The sequence below is a fragment of the Macrotis lagotis genome, chromosome X (genome assembly GCF_037893015.1).
Source record: "Macrotis lagotis isolate mMagLag1 chromosome X, bilby.v1.9.chrom.fasta, whole genome shotgun sequence".
Taxonomy (NCBI): domain Eukaryota; kingdom Metazoa; phylum Chordata; class Mammalia; order Peramelemorphia; family Peramelidae; genus Macrotis; species Macrotis lagotis.
In genome coordinates, this window is record NC_133666.1 from 653,753,601 (window position 1) to 653,769,712 (window position 16,112).

The 16,112-nt window shown below is 36.1% G+C and overlaps 1 pseudogene; it reads left to right on the forward strand.

Annotated features, from left to right (window-relative positions):
* Nucleotides 1–14,376: 14,376 nt before the first annotated feature.
* Nucleotides 14,377–14,694, forward strand: LOC141497654 (cytochrome c, somatic pseudogene; annotated as a pseudogene).
* The last annotated feature ends 1,418 nt before the right edge of the window (nucleotides 14,695–16,112 follow it).

Consider the following 16,112-nt stretch of genomic DNA (forward strand, 5'->3'; position numbering starts at 1 on the left):
GTAAGCTTCAAGCTATTTTTGCCTCCCAAATACATCCTATCTTCTGAGAACAGATTCACTTGCTTGGGAAGAGAACAAACCACTTAGTGAAAAACATCAGTTCAAAGTTGATGAAGTGTGTGTAACTGAATATTTTATAGATCTGGGAGGGAAGCAAAGATAGAACCTTAAGATCATATAATCTCAAAGTACACCTAGTTCAAACTGTACTTGATCAGAAATCCCTCTATAACTTCTCAGCCAGTGACTATTCAGCCTCCCATTGAAGACCATCAGTGATCCTAGCCTTTCAGACAGCTGTGTTGCTTGGGAAATTTTCTTAAGATGCAAGCTAAATCTTCCTCTCTATACCTCCTCCTCCTCCCTCCTCTCCCTTTTCTTGATTCTGCCCTCTTGGGCCAAGAAGAATCAATCTGAAGCCTTTTCTATGTGATGGACTAAAAATATGTGGATTAGTTATTAGTCCTACTTCTCATACTCATCTTGCCCTTTTCAAATCAAATAGCTTTTATTCCTTCAAATGTTTTCCATTGGGCAAGGGCTTCAGTCCTGTCAACATCTGGATGTCCCAATAGTGTGCTGGGTCTAATCTGGATCTGAATCTGACTTCAAACATTTACTAGCTGTATCACTCTAGGGCAAATCCCTTAATCTATGTCTTCCTCTGCTTCCTCAAATGTAAAATGGGAATTTTAACAAATCTTACCTTATGCAAATTGATTTGTTTCTTATTATTTACTGTTTTAAAAAGTCCTGCTAGCCGGTGAATGATCTCCTTGTACCTAATAAGGATATCTTGGACCTGATATTTGTTATGTAATTGTAATCTTGCTAATAAATTGATTTGCTCTGAAATGCTGAGGAGGGATAAATATCCCTCAGTTTCCAATGTGAGAGTTGGTGAGCCAGCCAGGAAGTTTGACAGAGGGAACCTAACCCCCAAAACAGCCCTCTTTGAATAATGCTCAATACCCAGCATATATTCTGATCAATTTTTCATCAAGGGACTTCTCCATTGAGGACAATTTCATAGATCAGATTTTCCCTTGGCCTTATTCTCAATTCTTCTGAGCCTAGATAAGACCCTGGAATCCATTCTATGGGAGAATCAAATTCATAAATAGACTAATCTCTCCCATCTCTGTGGGATAGAGTATAGTGGAATCCCCCCTTTAGATGGACTCTGATGGAACTTATAAAAAGGAGCTCCCCTCCCTTCCCCAAGAAATCGAGGAAATTCTCAGTTTAACCAGAAATGACAAAAAATAACACTATCAAGTGAAATTTGGCAAAAAAAATGCAAAAGATTTATCTGATGACTTATTCTAGCCTGAGTTTGGCACCTTTTTCTGAGTATAGAAAGTTAAGATTGGCTATTGAAAATCCTCATTCAAAACAATTGAATTGCTGGTTTTGCTGGTAAGTCCTGAATAATGGGACATTTCTGGATCCTCTTAACAGGAAAACCAGGAGGGACTGTCCCTTATGCTAATTATGCTGTCACTTATTCTAATCTTCAGCAGATCTTCCTGCCCTCATTTACTGACTGGACTAGCATTACTGCTGTTGGTTTTATCTGACTAAGAATTATATCTTTTCATCAATTTATGAGTGAGAACTAAGGCCGTTATTAACACCCACAAACAAATATGAGACAATTTATGAAATGCCAGAGGTCCCTGGGTCTCATGGTTATTGGATTTGTCATCTCATTCGTCAAAGTATTCCTGACTCATGCCAAGGCAGTACAATGACATCATACCATTGTTGGCAGGCACAAAAGATAGATATTCCATCAATTATTTCATCTGCCTTTGCTCCACTCCTTTTTGCTAATTGTAAAGTAATTAGCAAAAGCTTTAACTTAATATATTTTACTCAGCCAGTAAATAGTAATGTTAAGTTTCTTAAGTATCTCCAGTTTCTCCCCACAGTCAGAGTCAGATCCTCTTTTAACACACAAAAAAGAATGTTCCTTCTTTGACTAACACAGCCCTTGCCAGTCTTTCTTTTTTACATTAATAAGATTGGGACCAACGACACCTCCATAGCTTTGGGAAACAATTCAGTGAAATTTTACTTTCCAGAGAGAGGCCAATACCAGAGTCTCTAATAGCACTATAGACTGATCTCAGGACTATAACTCTATCATCCTTATTTATAATAGTAGAATATACCTCTGAACCATATCAAAGTATTCCAAAAATGCCATGAGAATTGGTAATCCAGAGACAGTCCTACATGGTTGGTATGAAAATTGTGGAATATCTCACTAACCTGCCTCCATTTTCAATGTTTAATCATTCAAGAGGTTTAATGTGAAAAAAAAAAGAGTGCTGGGAATGTACAGCTATGGTGGCCTTCATGTAGAAGGAGAAACACAAAACAAATCCCAATTCACAAAATTGATACAACAATGTAGCCATGCTAAAAGAATTTTCTAAACCAGAATGTTTCAGTCAATAAGGAATATCTCTGCTGAGGTTAAGGAGATAACACAACATACGATTCAGGCCATATCCCAAACACCCAGTGCTATCACTTCCATGCAAGTAAAGATTGGTTTCTTTGCAAAGATGGTGTTACAGCATCATTTGGTATTAATTTCCTCCCTGCTGCCCAGAAAGGAGCATACACTATCTTCAACCAGAGTTACTATTCCTGTATTGCTTGATTAGGAGATATCACCAATATCTATGAACTTCAACAAATTATTTCAAGTATACTGCAAATTGTCAATGATTCCATGTACAATGCAATGATTCCTGATGGATTTCCTTTTCCTGGTTTTCTGTGATTTCAAAGGAATGGCATATTTGTTATGTAATTAAATGGGCCCCTATTATCATGGTCATCATTATCACTTTTCATTCCTATCTTAAGCTCTACACTAATTGATGTATTAAAACATGCTCAGAGTTGATTCCTAGATATATTATGGTAATCAGGGATGATATATTGGTTAACAATGATGTACTCCAGGAATGGGAATATGTTGAATAACCTGCTCTCTATTTCTGTGATCATGTTTTTTGCCAGTGTAGATGAAATTTTTTTTTCATAGCAATATAACAAAAAAATATAAATTCACAGATCTATTGGGTTCAACTTGCTATTTCTTTTAAATATATAATGTCATCATGTAAACTTATCTTATTTCTTCTCTGTCTCTGTCTCTGTCTCTGTCTCTGTCTCTGTCTCTGTCTCTCTCTCTCTGTCTCTCTCTCTCTCTCCTTTCCTCCTACTCTAAAGAGGCCTACAATTAGACACAAATATTTATATATGTAAAATTATTCTATAAATACTATTAATCAGTTCTTTCTCTGGATGCAGATAGTATTTTCATAAGTCCTTTGTAGTTTATTTAGGTATTTACAATAGTCAAAATTACTTATTCACCTTTGTTCTTAAAACAGTATTACTGTGACTATATGCAATGTTCTCTTGGCTCTGCTCATTTTGTTCTTCATCATTACATGCTTGCTAAGATTGAGTTCATCATTTCTTTCAGCACAATCAGTATTCCAACACAGTCATATACCACAACTTAAAATTTCTAGTTCTTTGCCACCACAAAGAGAATTAATATATTTTAGAACATATAAGTTCTTTCCCCTTTTTTCCAATAATCTTTGGAAATAATCTAGTAGAGGTATTGCTAGGTTACAGGGCATAAGGAGTTTAATAACTCTTCAGACAAAATTCCAGATTGTTCTCCAATATGACTGGATCAGTTCACAATTCCATCAATTCCTCATCCCCTCCAATATTTGTCACATTCTTCTTGAATCATTTTAGGTTTAAAATGATATCTCAAGGCTGTTTTAATATGCATTTCTTTAATCAATAATTATTTAGAGCATTTTTCATATGAATATAAATTGTTTTTATTTCTTCATTGGAAAACTGCCTTTTTGAAATGCCTTATAGTTTTGTAGATTTTAGAAGGTTCTTTATATATTTTATATATGAGATCTTTTTCTGAGAAACTGTCTATTTTCTACTCTCCTTCTGATCTTGACTACAATTGTTTTATTTGAATAAAACTTTTAATTTGGAGCAGCTAGGTGGCGCAGTGGATAGAGCACCTGCCCTGGAGTCAGGAGTACCTGAGCTCAAATCCAGCCTCAGACACTTAACAATTACTTAGCTGTGTGGCCTTAGGCAAGCCACTTAACCCCATTGCCTTGCAAAAAAAACAAAACAAGAAAAACCCTTTTAATTTGATGTAATCAAAATTATACATTTTCACATTTCACTCTGCTCTAACTCCTTTATTTACCTATTTATTATAATTTATAATTTATTATAAATTGTTCACCTATCCATAAGTAATATGTTTCATGCTCCTTTAATTTTATTGTAATCTCTCTCTTTTTATATCTAAGTCATGTATTCATTTTGACCTTATTTTGGTAAATGGTGCAAAATATTGGTCTATGTTAAGTTTCTGACAGATTAGTTTCTAATTTCCCCAATGAATTTTATCAATAAAGACTTCTTATTCCAAAATATAAAATTTTTAACTTGTTAAATACAAGGATGCTATTTTTATTTATTCTGCATATTGTATGTCTTCTCTGTTCTATTGATCTACCTTTTTATTTCTTAACCAGTACCAGATAGGTACTGCCTTATAATTTAATATATGGTAATGCAAAACCTCTTGTTTTGCCTTTTTTCATTAGATAATTTGCTATTCTTTCCCCCCCCAATTTGTTTTTTTATTTTTCTTTAATTTATTTATACATTACTAAAATATTCTTGTTTGTGTATACATAATACCCCTTCCCCACAAAAATATAAAACCTCATGAGAAATAAAGTAAAAGAGGAAAAAAATGTGTTTCAGTTTGTGTTCTGATACCATCAGCTCTGTCTCTAGTGGATGACTTTCTTTATGATAAGTCCATCATAGAAGTTACTTCCATATTTTTCCACAGTTGCTGGTGCTGATTGGAATTCCCTCCATCCATTCCTCCCCACTACCATCTGTTATATTTTATCTTTCATTTCACTCTGTCCCTCTTCAAAAATGTGCTGTGGGGCAGCCCAGTGGTGTAGCAGATAGAGCACCGACCCTGGGACCAAGAGGTCCCAAGCCCACATCCCACCCCAGGGACCTAGCAACCACCCAGCCCTGTAGTCCCAGACAGACCACCCAGTCCCAGCATCCTGCAAAAAGTAAAAAAGAAAATGTGTTATATCTGATTATCCTTTCCTATGACTTACCTTCTCCTCTATCACCCACATCCCCCCCAGCCCTCCCCATCTCCCTTCTCTCCTTTTTCTTCTAGATGTCTATACCTTATTGAGTGTGTTTACTGTTTCCTCTTGGAGCCATTTCTGATGAAAATGAAGGCTCCCTCATTCCCCCTTGCCTTCCCCCCTTCTATACCATTGCAAAAGCTACATGAAATATTTTTATATGAAATATCTTAGCCTATTCTACATCTCCTTTTTCTTAGTCCCAGTACATTTCCCTTTCCCCCTTTGACTCCATCTTCCATTTTCTGGGATCTGGGCTGTACTGAGGGCCACAACCATGCTGAGGCCTGGGCTCTGTCTTTGCTCTGGCAGAGGTCTCCCTGCTGATCTTCCAAGTTGTACAGGGTGCTCCCTGAGGTAGCAGGTCAGGAAACTGCCTCTGCTGCTAGGAGCCAGCATTCCCAGGGGCCCTGGGGCTGTTTCTGGGAGGCTGAAGTTCCTTCACTCCTACATGGTGCTGCCCCTTCAACCCTGTGGAACAGAGTCTTCCCACTATTTTCCAGGTTGCCTTGGGCTGGAGAATTGCCTTATTGGATCTTTCTGTGGGTTCTGTCTCTCAATAATTTAGTTAGAGTCATAATTTTAAGGTTTTTGAAATAATTTTGGAGAGAGCACCTAAGAGAGGCTGTACTCCTGCCGCCATCTTGGCTCCACTCCATTCCTTTGCTATTCTTATTATTTTTTAGGGTTTTTTTGTAAGGCAAACGGGGTTAAGTGGCTTGCCCAAGGCCACACGTTTTCTCTCAAATGAATTTTTGTTATTGTTTTTGTCTAATTCTGTAAAATAGTTTTTTTGGTAATTTAAATGGGATTGGACTGAATGTCTAAATAAGTTAAAAGTTTTGTTTTTATTATATTAACTTTGTCCACCCACGAACTATATTTCTCCAGCTTTTGTCTAATTTTACTTTTATTATAGTTTTATTCATATGGTATCTGAGATTGATTTGAGAGATGTATACCCAGGTATTTTATATTATCTAGGACTTTTTTTTTTTGGCTTTTGCAAGGCAATGGGGGCAGGTTAAGTGATTTGCCCAAGGTCACACAGCTAAGTAATTATTAAGTGTCTGAGGCTAGATTTGAACTCAGGTTTGTTAAGATTTGTTTGTTAAGTATTTAGATAAGGTGATTGATGGGAGACAGGTCTCTGAAGAATCAAAGACTACAAGGAAGCCACCAAAAAAAGAAAAGTTTCTTTTTTTTTTTGCAAGGCATTTGGCTTTCCCAAGGCCACACAGCTAGGTAATTATTAAGTGTCTGAGACTGGATTTGAACCCAGGTACTCCTGATTCCAAGGCCAGTGTTTTATCCACTATGCTACCTAGCTGCCCCTGAAAGAAAAGTTTCTAAGTAAAAATTTCCAAGCGAAAATTCAGAACAAAAGTTGGGTTGAAATAATTAATGATGATGATGATGATGATGATGATGATTAATAGATAGCATTTATATAGTTAAGATTTGCAAACTCTTCACATATATTATTCACATTCCTTGCAACAACCTTGTGAGGTAGATTGTACTATTATCTACATTTTATAGATAAAGAAATTGAGTCTGAGAGAAGTTATACTACTAGGAAGTAGCTAAAATAGCATTTGAACTTAGGTCTTGATTTCATAGTCTATAATTCAATTTAGCCAGGATTTAGTGAATGCCCACTTTATTTATGGCACTATACAGTGACAAAAAGGAAACATTCTCATCCCTTAAGAAATGAGACAAAAGGAGTTTCTTGTAGTTCACCAAGGCAGTAGTGATGAGTGTGGCCAGGGTCCTGGAATTCAAACTGTGGGGCTTCTATATAACTTCTATATAAAAAGGGGACAATCTTGCATAATATATGTTTCAGGGAAAGATTATCATGACTAGTACCTATTTCAGGAAAAGACAATTTTACTAGTACATGTTTCAATAAGGAGATGGTGTCAGCGTTGCCTCAGCTCCTCCCCTATTAGAGTATCATAGGGATATGAGATTCATGCTAATGGAGATGGAGTAATTACATGCGGACTGTCTTTTCCTATGGGTTGACTGGCATGTGCCCCAAAGGACAGGCAAGGCAGAAACACAGAGACTTATCAGCATTAATCACTGCTGATCCTTTTTGGTGCTAACCATTTTTAAGGTGCTTAGATCTCTATCATTCCTGCATCATACTGGCTCTACTGGCTATAATTTGGAAATTGGCTTTGGAATCAGTTCTTTGCACCAAGGAAGGCACTGAAACACAAACAGAAATATGACAGGAAAACCTATAGATACTTTAAACATAAAAAAATTGGAAACCAAGAGATTAGCTATTGCCATGGAAATCAGGGTTCCTTTTATTCTTCCTGGAAATAGTTTCAGGCTTTCCAAACTGACCTACAAAGGCCATACCCCCCCCTCCCCCCCGCCCCAGTCAGGAGGAAATCTAGAGGCAATCTAGTTTGTAAGGTCATAGTCCCTAAATATGTGTACCTATGGTTTTATTAACAAATACTTATAAAAATACTTATTAACAAATGCTTTAAAAATTAATAAATATTTATATTAAATTTTTTCAAAAGAGTTGGACTATATCCAGTCCCCTACATGGGTAATATGATGGAAAAGTGTTTTTTCATTAAAAATGCTCTCATTAAATAGGAAAGTATAGTAGAAACCTGAATTTCTGCATGCTTTCTTTGTAAATGTGTTAGGAAGTCAGGTAAGTGTGGGTTGGAAGTCAAAAGTGCTTGTTCCAACTCACAACTTCTGTTTAATTTGAGGAGAGCCAGTAATATCCTTTTTATTTGTTTGTTTGTTTGTTCATATAGGGACTAAAATCCCTGTGGGACTATTAAAAATGCTTGTATGTGTTAAACCTCCCAGCTTAAGAAAATTGTCTAGAATGTTCTTTCCATCCTAAATGGTCCCATTTCTTTTCAAGGATAGGGAATAATTACATACCATTTGCAATTCTATTTCCAGATCTAGTGTCTCATTTTGTTCATAGCACAGAATTGTCAGTCTGACAATATTGAAAATGGGGTGAGAATTTCCCAATCAAAAGTGAATGAGGGGGCAGCTAGGTGGCACAGTGGACAGAGCACTGGCCCTGGAGTCAGGAGTACCTGAGTTCAAATCTGGCCTCAGACACTTAATAATTACCTGGCTGTGTAGCCTTGGGCAAGCCATTTAACCCCATTGCCTTGAAAAAACTAAAAAAAAATAATTGAGTGGGATGACTCATGCTTCCAGTTCATGGCAGTACAATTTGGCAGTGTTTCTAATTTTACATAATTGACTATAAAAGAATAATCACACAGGTCCTGGATTCCTGCTGTCATGCCTACCAGGGGCCACCCATCTCCCAAGGACAAAAGGGACATGAGCACATATCCACAAATTGGTCTGATTAAAAACATGGCTGCCATGTTGAATCAGACACAGAAAAATATTGGGCTCTACTGTTCTTTCAACCCCAAGGGTACAAAACAAGGCTTAAAGTACAAAAACCAAATGCATGTTAGAAGTGAGGGATTGTGTCCTAATTATCAGATTCAAGCAAACAAGTACTCAAATATCACTGAATGGTTCCCTTTCAGTTTAACTGGGTCCAGAGCTTGATCAGGGCTTGCATCCTTTACAGGGCAGGCTTCACAGGGGAATAATGCATCCAGGTCCTACACTTGGCAATCTTAGTGTTAGCAGAATCTGGAAAATGTTCATTTGGTCTCTGCACACCAAAACATCTCTTAGTCAATAGACTTGAGCAGTTCAACTGAGCATTTTCCAGATTGATCTGCAAGTGGTGAAAGTCATTCAATTCCTTTCTCCTTTTGTCACAGTTTTCTTCCTTGAGGAGTTAATCTGCTGACAAGGAAGGCAACTAGAGACCACAATGGACCTCTGCATAAATTGTGTGTACAAATCATCATTTGGAAAATGAGTCATTTTCTCCCTTCATTTTATAGGAGCCTTCAAAATAGGAAAACAAGGCAATTTTAAAATCTTTTGACAATTAATAAAAATTACATATAAATCTTTAATCCAATTTTAGAATTTATTACTAGAGCATACTCAAAGTCAATATTTACATTAAAACATTTGGAAGCTAATTGTGTGCATGTATGTGTGTATGTGTGTATACACACATATAACTTATTTCTTAGATTTCTAAGAGGTTAATCTTGTTACTTTCCTGAAGTTTATTACTCCAGTAAAATTTTAAACCACTGTTATACTTTTATCCTTGATTTCATTTTGAGGATACATACATACATACATGCATACATATTTGTGTGCTTATATATGTAAGTATATTGCTCATAACAGTCTCAAAAAATAACATATTTCAAGGACCTAATCTTAAGCATGCATCTATAACTATTAGTAAGGAGATGGCAAGTCTAAGAACTCATTTATTTAGTTTCTTAAAATATAGAACTAGGTAAAAATTAAATTAAAAAAATAAGATTTTTCATATTTATATTTTAAGGTGTTTTAGTAGTAATATGTTAATTAATAGATTTAAAATTACAATAGCAAAACTTCCATTATTCACCCACCCTAATAATAGAAATTTGTTATGAAAGAAAAAGAGAGGCACACTTGTGTTTTTGTCTCTTGAAGGGCACAAACTAATCTGACATAAGTCAATAACATGGGAAAATTTTCCTCAGTTTTGTTTGATTTAAGTTAAAATTCTTAGTTAACAGTGAATTATATAGCAAAGTTGCACATTATTCACAGGATAACAAAGCCAGGCTCAGAATTAATCAGGTTGAAAAATTTCTGTTCAGAAAGGAAATAACATAATCTGGAATATGATCAAGAAAATCCTTCCCTTGCTTATATATATAAGTTCATCCCCTTAATATTCATAGGCACAGATATTTAACTTTAGCAGTTCTGAGACTGCACACCCTTTAGGCAGCACATAGCATTCTACTTCAATGGTGAACGATTGGTTTAACAATTCAGACAATCCTACTTGACTTCACAATAGTATCAAATTACAAATGCAAGAGATTTTACCTCAAATGACAAAATTTTACTCAGCACAGTTAGTGCTTGGATATTGTTTTTATCTTTCTCATGTTTGAATAGCAGTTAACAATGAGCACATATAAGAACACTTCATTTATCCTTCATTTATAAATTGAGAGTAATCTGAAATTTCATACATAGAGCAAATACATTGTGGTTGCTGATTACAGAAAGCCTCCAATCTGTATTGCTTCTTTACCTTTAAGACAAAATGAAATCTTTGAAACTAAAGATTATTGTTACTAAGTTGGTAAAAGATGTAACTTTAATACATAGTATTCTCTTAACAGATACAATTTCATAATTTTCCTAAGTGAGGATCAAATAATCTCAGATGAAACTCATTCTTTTCTATAAGAAAACTGATAAATCTCCCCACTTCAATTAGGATTGGTTCTAATCTCTCAAATTTAATTATTTTAGTATTCTAAAATGTATTGTGGGCAGAGATGATAAAATCTTGTAACCCCGACTGAATAGAAACACCTAAAAATTTCAGATCTTTTCTACTCCCTTCACCTACGAAGAGTATTATTATCCATTTTAAATAAAATCTACCCAATTATTTAATATTCTTCAAGCATTGTAACCAAATTATTTAACATCTCAATTCAGAATCTAACAGTGTTCAGATCAAAAGGGTAGGTTTTTCCTAATAATACAGTTGTAACACTTTCTGTGCAACATTTTTTCAAGTCAACAGCATTTCTTACAAATGGTTTCCCAATTTCACAATATAAGAAAAATTTGAAACTTAACAATAGCATAAGTAATATTATGGATTTAAAAAACATAACACAAAACTTTTTTCAGTCAAATAATATTAATTCTTTTAAAAGCAGTTCAAATCCTCTTATACAGAAAATTACCATTTATCAGTTTGGCAATCTATATCAACCATTTTCAAACTCATGGATTGTACTTACATTTAATAAAATAACAGCTAAAATTTATGTAGGAATTACTATGTACCAAGCATTGTGATTGGTTATCATAGCAACTGCAAGAGGTAGGTGATATTGTTATCCTATTTAACAGATGAGGAAACTGAGGCAAAATGAAGTGTCTTTTTTGACCTCACTAAGATAATAAATTTCTGAGACTTTTTTTCAAAAAGATATCTAAATCCATATATTTTCCAAGTATAGTCTTAATACCAAGTATCAAAAGTAGTTTTTGTTGAGTTCTATTTTATCACAATAATCCTAATACAAGAAGAGATTCCACTATAAATGAGATATGTTATGGCTTAGTTTCAGGACAAAATTTTCACCAAGTCAAGTCTGCATTTACAAATGCAAATGATCACATTCAAAAATCTCAGTTTTCCCAAGAGCCCTTGCTTTCAGTTATCTCACTTTCAAAGGCATGTTGTGGCAGGTTTATTCCCATTCCCTCTTTTTGGAACCCATAGGTCTCTAAAAACTCTAATGATCCTTCAAGGTGAGAGTTTTTTACACTATGCTCAAATAAAGTTTTTTATACTATGCTCAAATTTTGTTTCTATGTTTCCATTGTTAAATGTTAAAACTTGATAGAATATTGTCTGAAATTGATAATAGATATTTCCCTAAAAATGTTTATAATGCTATAGATTTCTACAAACCAGGAAAAAGATTTCTATTCTTTTATCAGGCTTTATTTCTGTGATCTCTAATCTGTTCAGGTTTGTGAGAACAGAATTTTGCAGTTTTGTTACATATCTCCCACTGAATATCTAATAAAATATGAGCGCCCTGCTTAATTTTACTTGCTGATAAGAAATTGTTTTGAGACTTCCTTAGTCTTCCTCACTCTTCTAAATGTCTTTTCCATGCTGTATCACTGGGTTTTCTCTAAGAATTGCATACTAAAGCACTTCTAAGTGGAAGCCTCCCATTTAACAGCCTGCATTTCCTTTTTCCCAGGGATTCACTAAAATCTCTACTTCCTTCTCTTTCTTGAGTTCCTTCTTCTCTGATCTTTCCCTACATCCTTTCTTAAGAATGCCATGCTCTTTGTGGGATTTTTCTGGAGAAACTGGGGTTGTATAGACATGTTGATGAGAGGCAGTCTCAACTTGGAAGTATCTTGCCTAGACTTATTCCTCAATAGGAAGGCACCAAGTATCCATTTTTCCTAGACTCCAGTTCTTCAAGATTTGTTTTTAGAGTATTTGGCTGACAGTAATCAAAGGTTTTTTGTTTATCTGAATAAGCTAGCTCTCACAGTTATCTAAGTATTGAGTTCAACCACCTGCTTTGGATATTCTTGGTTGAATGGGAAATATTCCCCTTTCCCAAGCTTTTAACAGCTTGACTAAATGGGAGTCACCAACGGGAATTTTATACTATTATTACCTTATCTTGTGGCAATTGAAAGTTGAGCAGGACCATTTACTCCCCACTGCCCTGTTTTCATGCATTTGCATGGCCTTTTCTTCATGCATAAATGAGAAAAAAAATTAGTTTTTGGTTCAGGACCCATTTCTTCTTATCCTTACTGACTTTGGGGGGTTCAATTATCCAACTACTTTATGATTAATCTTCAGGAAAGTCCACTCTGGCCTGTGATTGATCAAAGGCCCAAGTGCCAGCTATGCAATAAAAATAGACTTACATAATGATAGTCACTCTAATAAATGACCCATCTTGACTGGTTCATCAAATTGTTAAAAGAAAATCTCCAATCAGTTTTCACCCTGATTAAGAGTCAAATTCAGGAAATAAGATAAAGGGAGTTAATTGTAGCATATCAAGGTAGCATTGGGTTTAGCTTGAACATGAATTCAGCTTGCTTTTTCTCACTGTAATATTAGACAAGGTTGTCAGTCATGAGAGTCATAAAATATATGAGAAGGGACAAAAATTGTTTGGAAGATTCTGCGGTGTGTGATAGTGATTTACTTAGGGAAGTTTAAAAGGGTCACAGTGAAGATCTAGTTGAAATTATATAACATAAATTTATAGTGGACACTTTCAGCATGGTTTAAATTTTTTTTCCATCCTTCTTCAGTAGTATGGGAATAAAACTGAGTGATATATGATTGGAGCAATCCAAAAAAGTGGGATTGGCAGGGTCAGAAAAAGACTAGAATATGGGGAAAGGGACTGATGAGGACAGGTGTAAAGCTGAACTTATTTATCAAGGGATTAAGTACAAAGAGTATAATTAATATAAAAGGGGTGACTTCAAAAAGAACTGAGCCATCAAAGGATGAGAATTAAAAATAGTGTTTGTGGTTTAAAGACAAAAGGAAATGAAGAATGAAAACAGATTGTGTGGGGCTTCTAGGTGGCGTAGTGGATAAAGCACCAGCCCTGGAGTCAGGAGTACCTGGGTTCAAATCCAGTCTCAGACACATACCTAGCTGTATGACCTTGGGCAAGCCACTTAACCCCATTTGCCTTGCAAAAACCTAAAAAAACAGATTGTGATCAGATAATGACATTTCAAAGCTAAGGGACATGAGGATGGTGTATTTCTGGATGATGGCAACATCAAGGATATAAACATTTCTTTGTAGCAGTGGTAGGACAGGAGGAGGTCATGTGAAATAAGCAATTTAAACACTTGTAAAGTTAAAGTGTTTGAAGGAATGTCAATGAGTATCTATCTGTCTTTTTATCTCTCTATCATCTCTCTCTCTCTATCATCCATCCATCCATCCATCTAATCTTTCCATCTATGCATCTATCCATCCATCTATCCATCTATCTATCTTTCTATCTATCTATCTGTCTATCTATCTGTCTATCATGTCAAAGGGAAGGATTTGGAGAGGAAAGATAGTGAGCTGGCATTGAACTGATTAAGAAAAGAAGGGCAGGATCTGGGAGGTGGTAGAAATAGCTACCAGAATTTGATTGGATGGGAATTGTTGAGTGATGGAACTACAGGACGAGTAAAATTTGAAACGGAGGCAAAGAGTATATCAACTATTTCACCTTGACCACTGAGTGAAGGGAAGAAGGAGAAATGAGTGAAAATTCATTCCATGATGGAAAGGGTGTCCAAGGAAGCTATATCATCAGAAGGAAGCAAGCTCTCAATGAGAATTAAATGATGGAGAGGCAGTGCTGGGCGCAGCGGGCCGAGCCAGGGACTGGGCGCCATGGGAAACGTGGAGAAGGGCAAGAAGATCTTCGTGCAGAAGTGCACCCAGTGCCACACAATGCAGAAGGGCGGCAAGCACAAGACCAGTCCCAACCTGCATGGACTCTTCAGCCACAAGACAGGCCAGGCTGCAGGCTTCTCCTACACCATTGCCAACAAGAACAAAGGGATCACCTGGGGAGAGGTCACCTTGATGGAGTACCTGAAGAACCCCAAGAAGTACATCCCCGGGACAAAGATGATCTTCGCGGGCATCAAGAAGAAGGGGGAGAGGGCCAACTTGATAGCCTACCTGAAGAAGGCCACCAATGAGTAACACTTGTCCACCGCCTTATTTATTTTAAAAGGCAGCCGATGAGACTTCTTTCCTTTTTGTACATGTACCATAATGACCCTGTTTAAATTGGTTTCATCGACCTGAGCATTTCTATAATGAATGGCTGTTCTAACAGAGAAATTTTGTAGATTAGGTAGGCTTCGGATTAGATAAGAAATGATCCCTTCTCTCTGTTTTGGTCATAAGTCCAGTCACAACCAAGCTGTCACACTTGAATGTTTATTTTAAAAGATTTAGGCAACTTTTTTTTTTTAAAGCAAGGGCTATGTGCCCCAAGTCTTAGAAAAGTTTTAATTACATCTGGCTTCTTTCAACAAACTATGGGGAAAGCCTACTTAATAATTTCATATAACTTTTACCTGTTACAGGTTTTTGGGGGTGGGGGAATTGTTCTTGGTGGGGGAGTTATGCCCCAGCCTGTCCAAAGGCCAGTCCTATTGAATCCATCTTAAGTTCCTTAACTTTGTGCATAAGTAACTTAATTACAATGATTTCATTAAATACTGCCTTTAACTTGTTGAAAGGCATTTCAGTGTATTGTCTAAGGACTCAGTAAAGGTCATCCCATCAATGCAGGAGTTCAGTTGGAGATAGGTTCTCCTGACTTGCTAAGTACCTGTTTCAAGACCTGTTGAATGGAAAGATTACAGACATGTTCTTAGTATGTGAATAGCAGTGATATATTCACTTGGAGAGTCCAATTTAGGGATGTACCATTAGTACTACATCTGTAGCCATACTTAAAACTAATGCACTTGGAGGATTCAGATTTATGGAGATGTGCCATTAGTGCATCCATGTTCAACCCCAAAACTTGATTCAGCAATTAAACATTTGTGAATATAAAAAAAGAGTTAAATGATGAAAAAAAAGGAAAACAAGATTTAAGATAAAATCAAATTTCCTACCTAATAGAGTAGGCATTCCAGGATGCAGAGAGGAGGAAGTGAATAGCCTTAAAGTGGGGCATGGGAATTGAGGAGTCTGAGTAAGAGAAATGTAATAAATCCTTAGGCATTGCAAGAAGAAAATGAGGTATGAATGATAAAAGTTGGAAATTCAGAATCATTAGAATTACATTTGTCCTTCATTCTTGAAGATGACCATGACATGAGAGATGTGATGCCATGACCAGCAAGTGAATTGGATTTGAGTGAGTGAAGAGGTGCTGTGCTAAGTCATCAACCTCATTTTCTCCTCCAGAACCATCTGAGTTCAGTGGTCAGATATAAAGCAGGACAACTGGAGATGACTCTGGATATGAGACAATTAAAGTTAAGTGGCTTGGCCAAGGTCACATGGCTACTAAGTGTCAAGTGTCAGAGAGCAGATTTGAACTCATCTTCCTACTTCAGGGCTAGAATTCTATTTACTGTACCACACAGCTGCCCTATCAC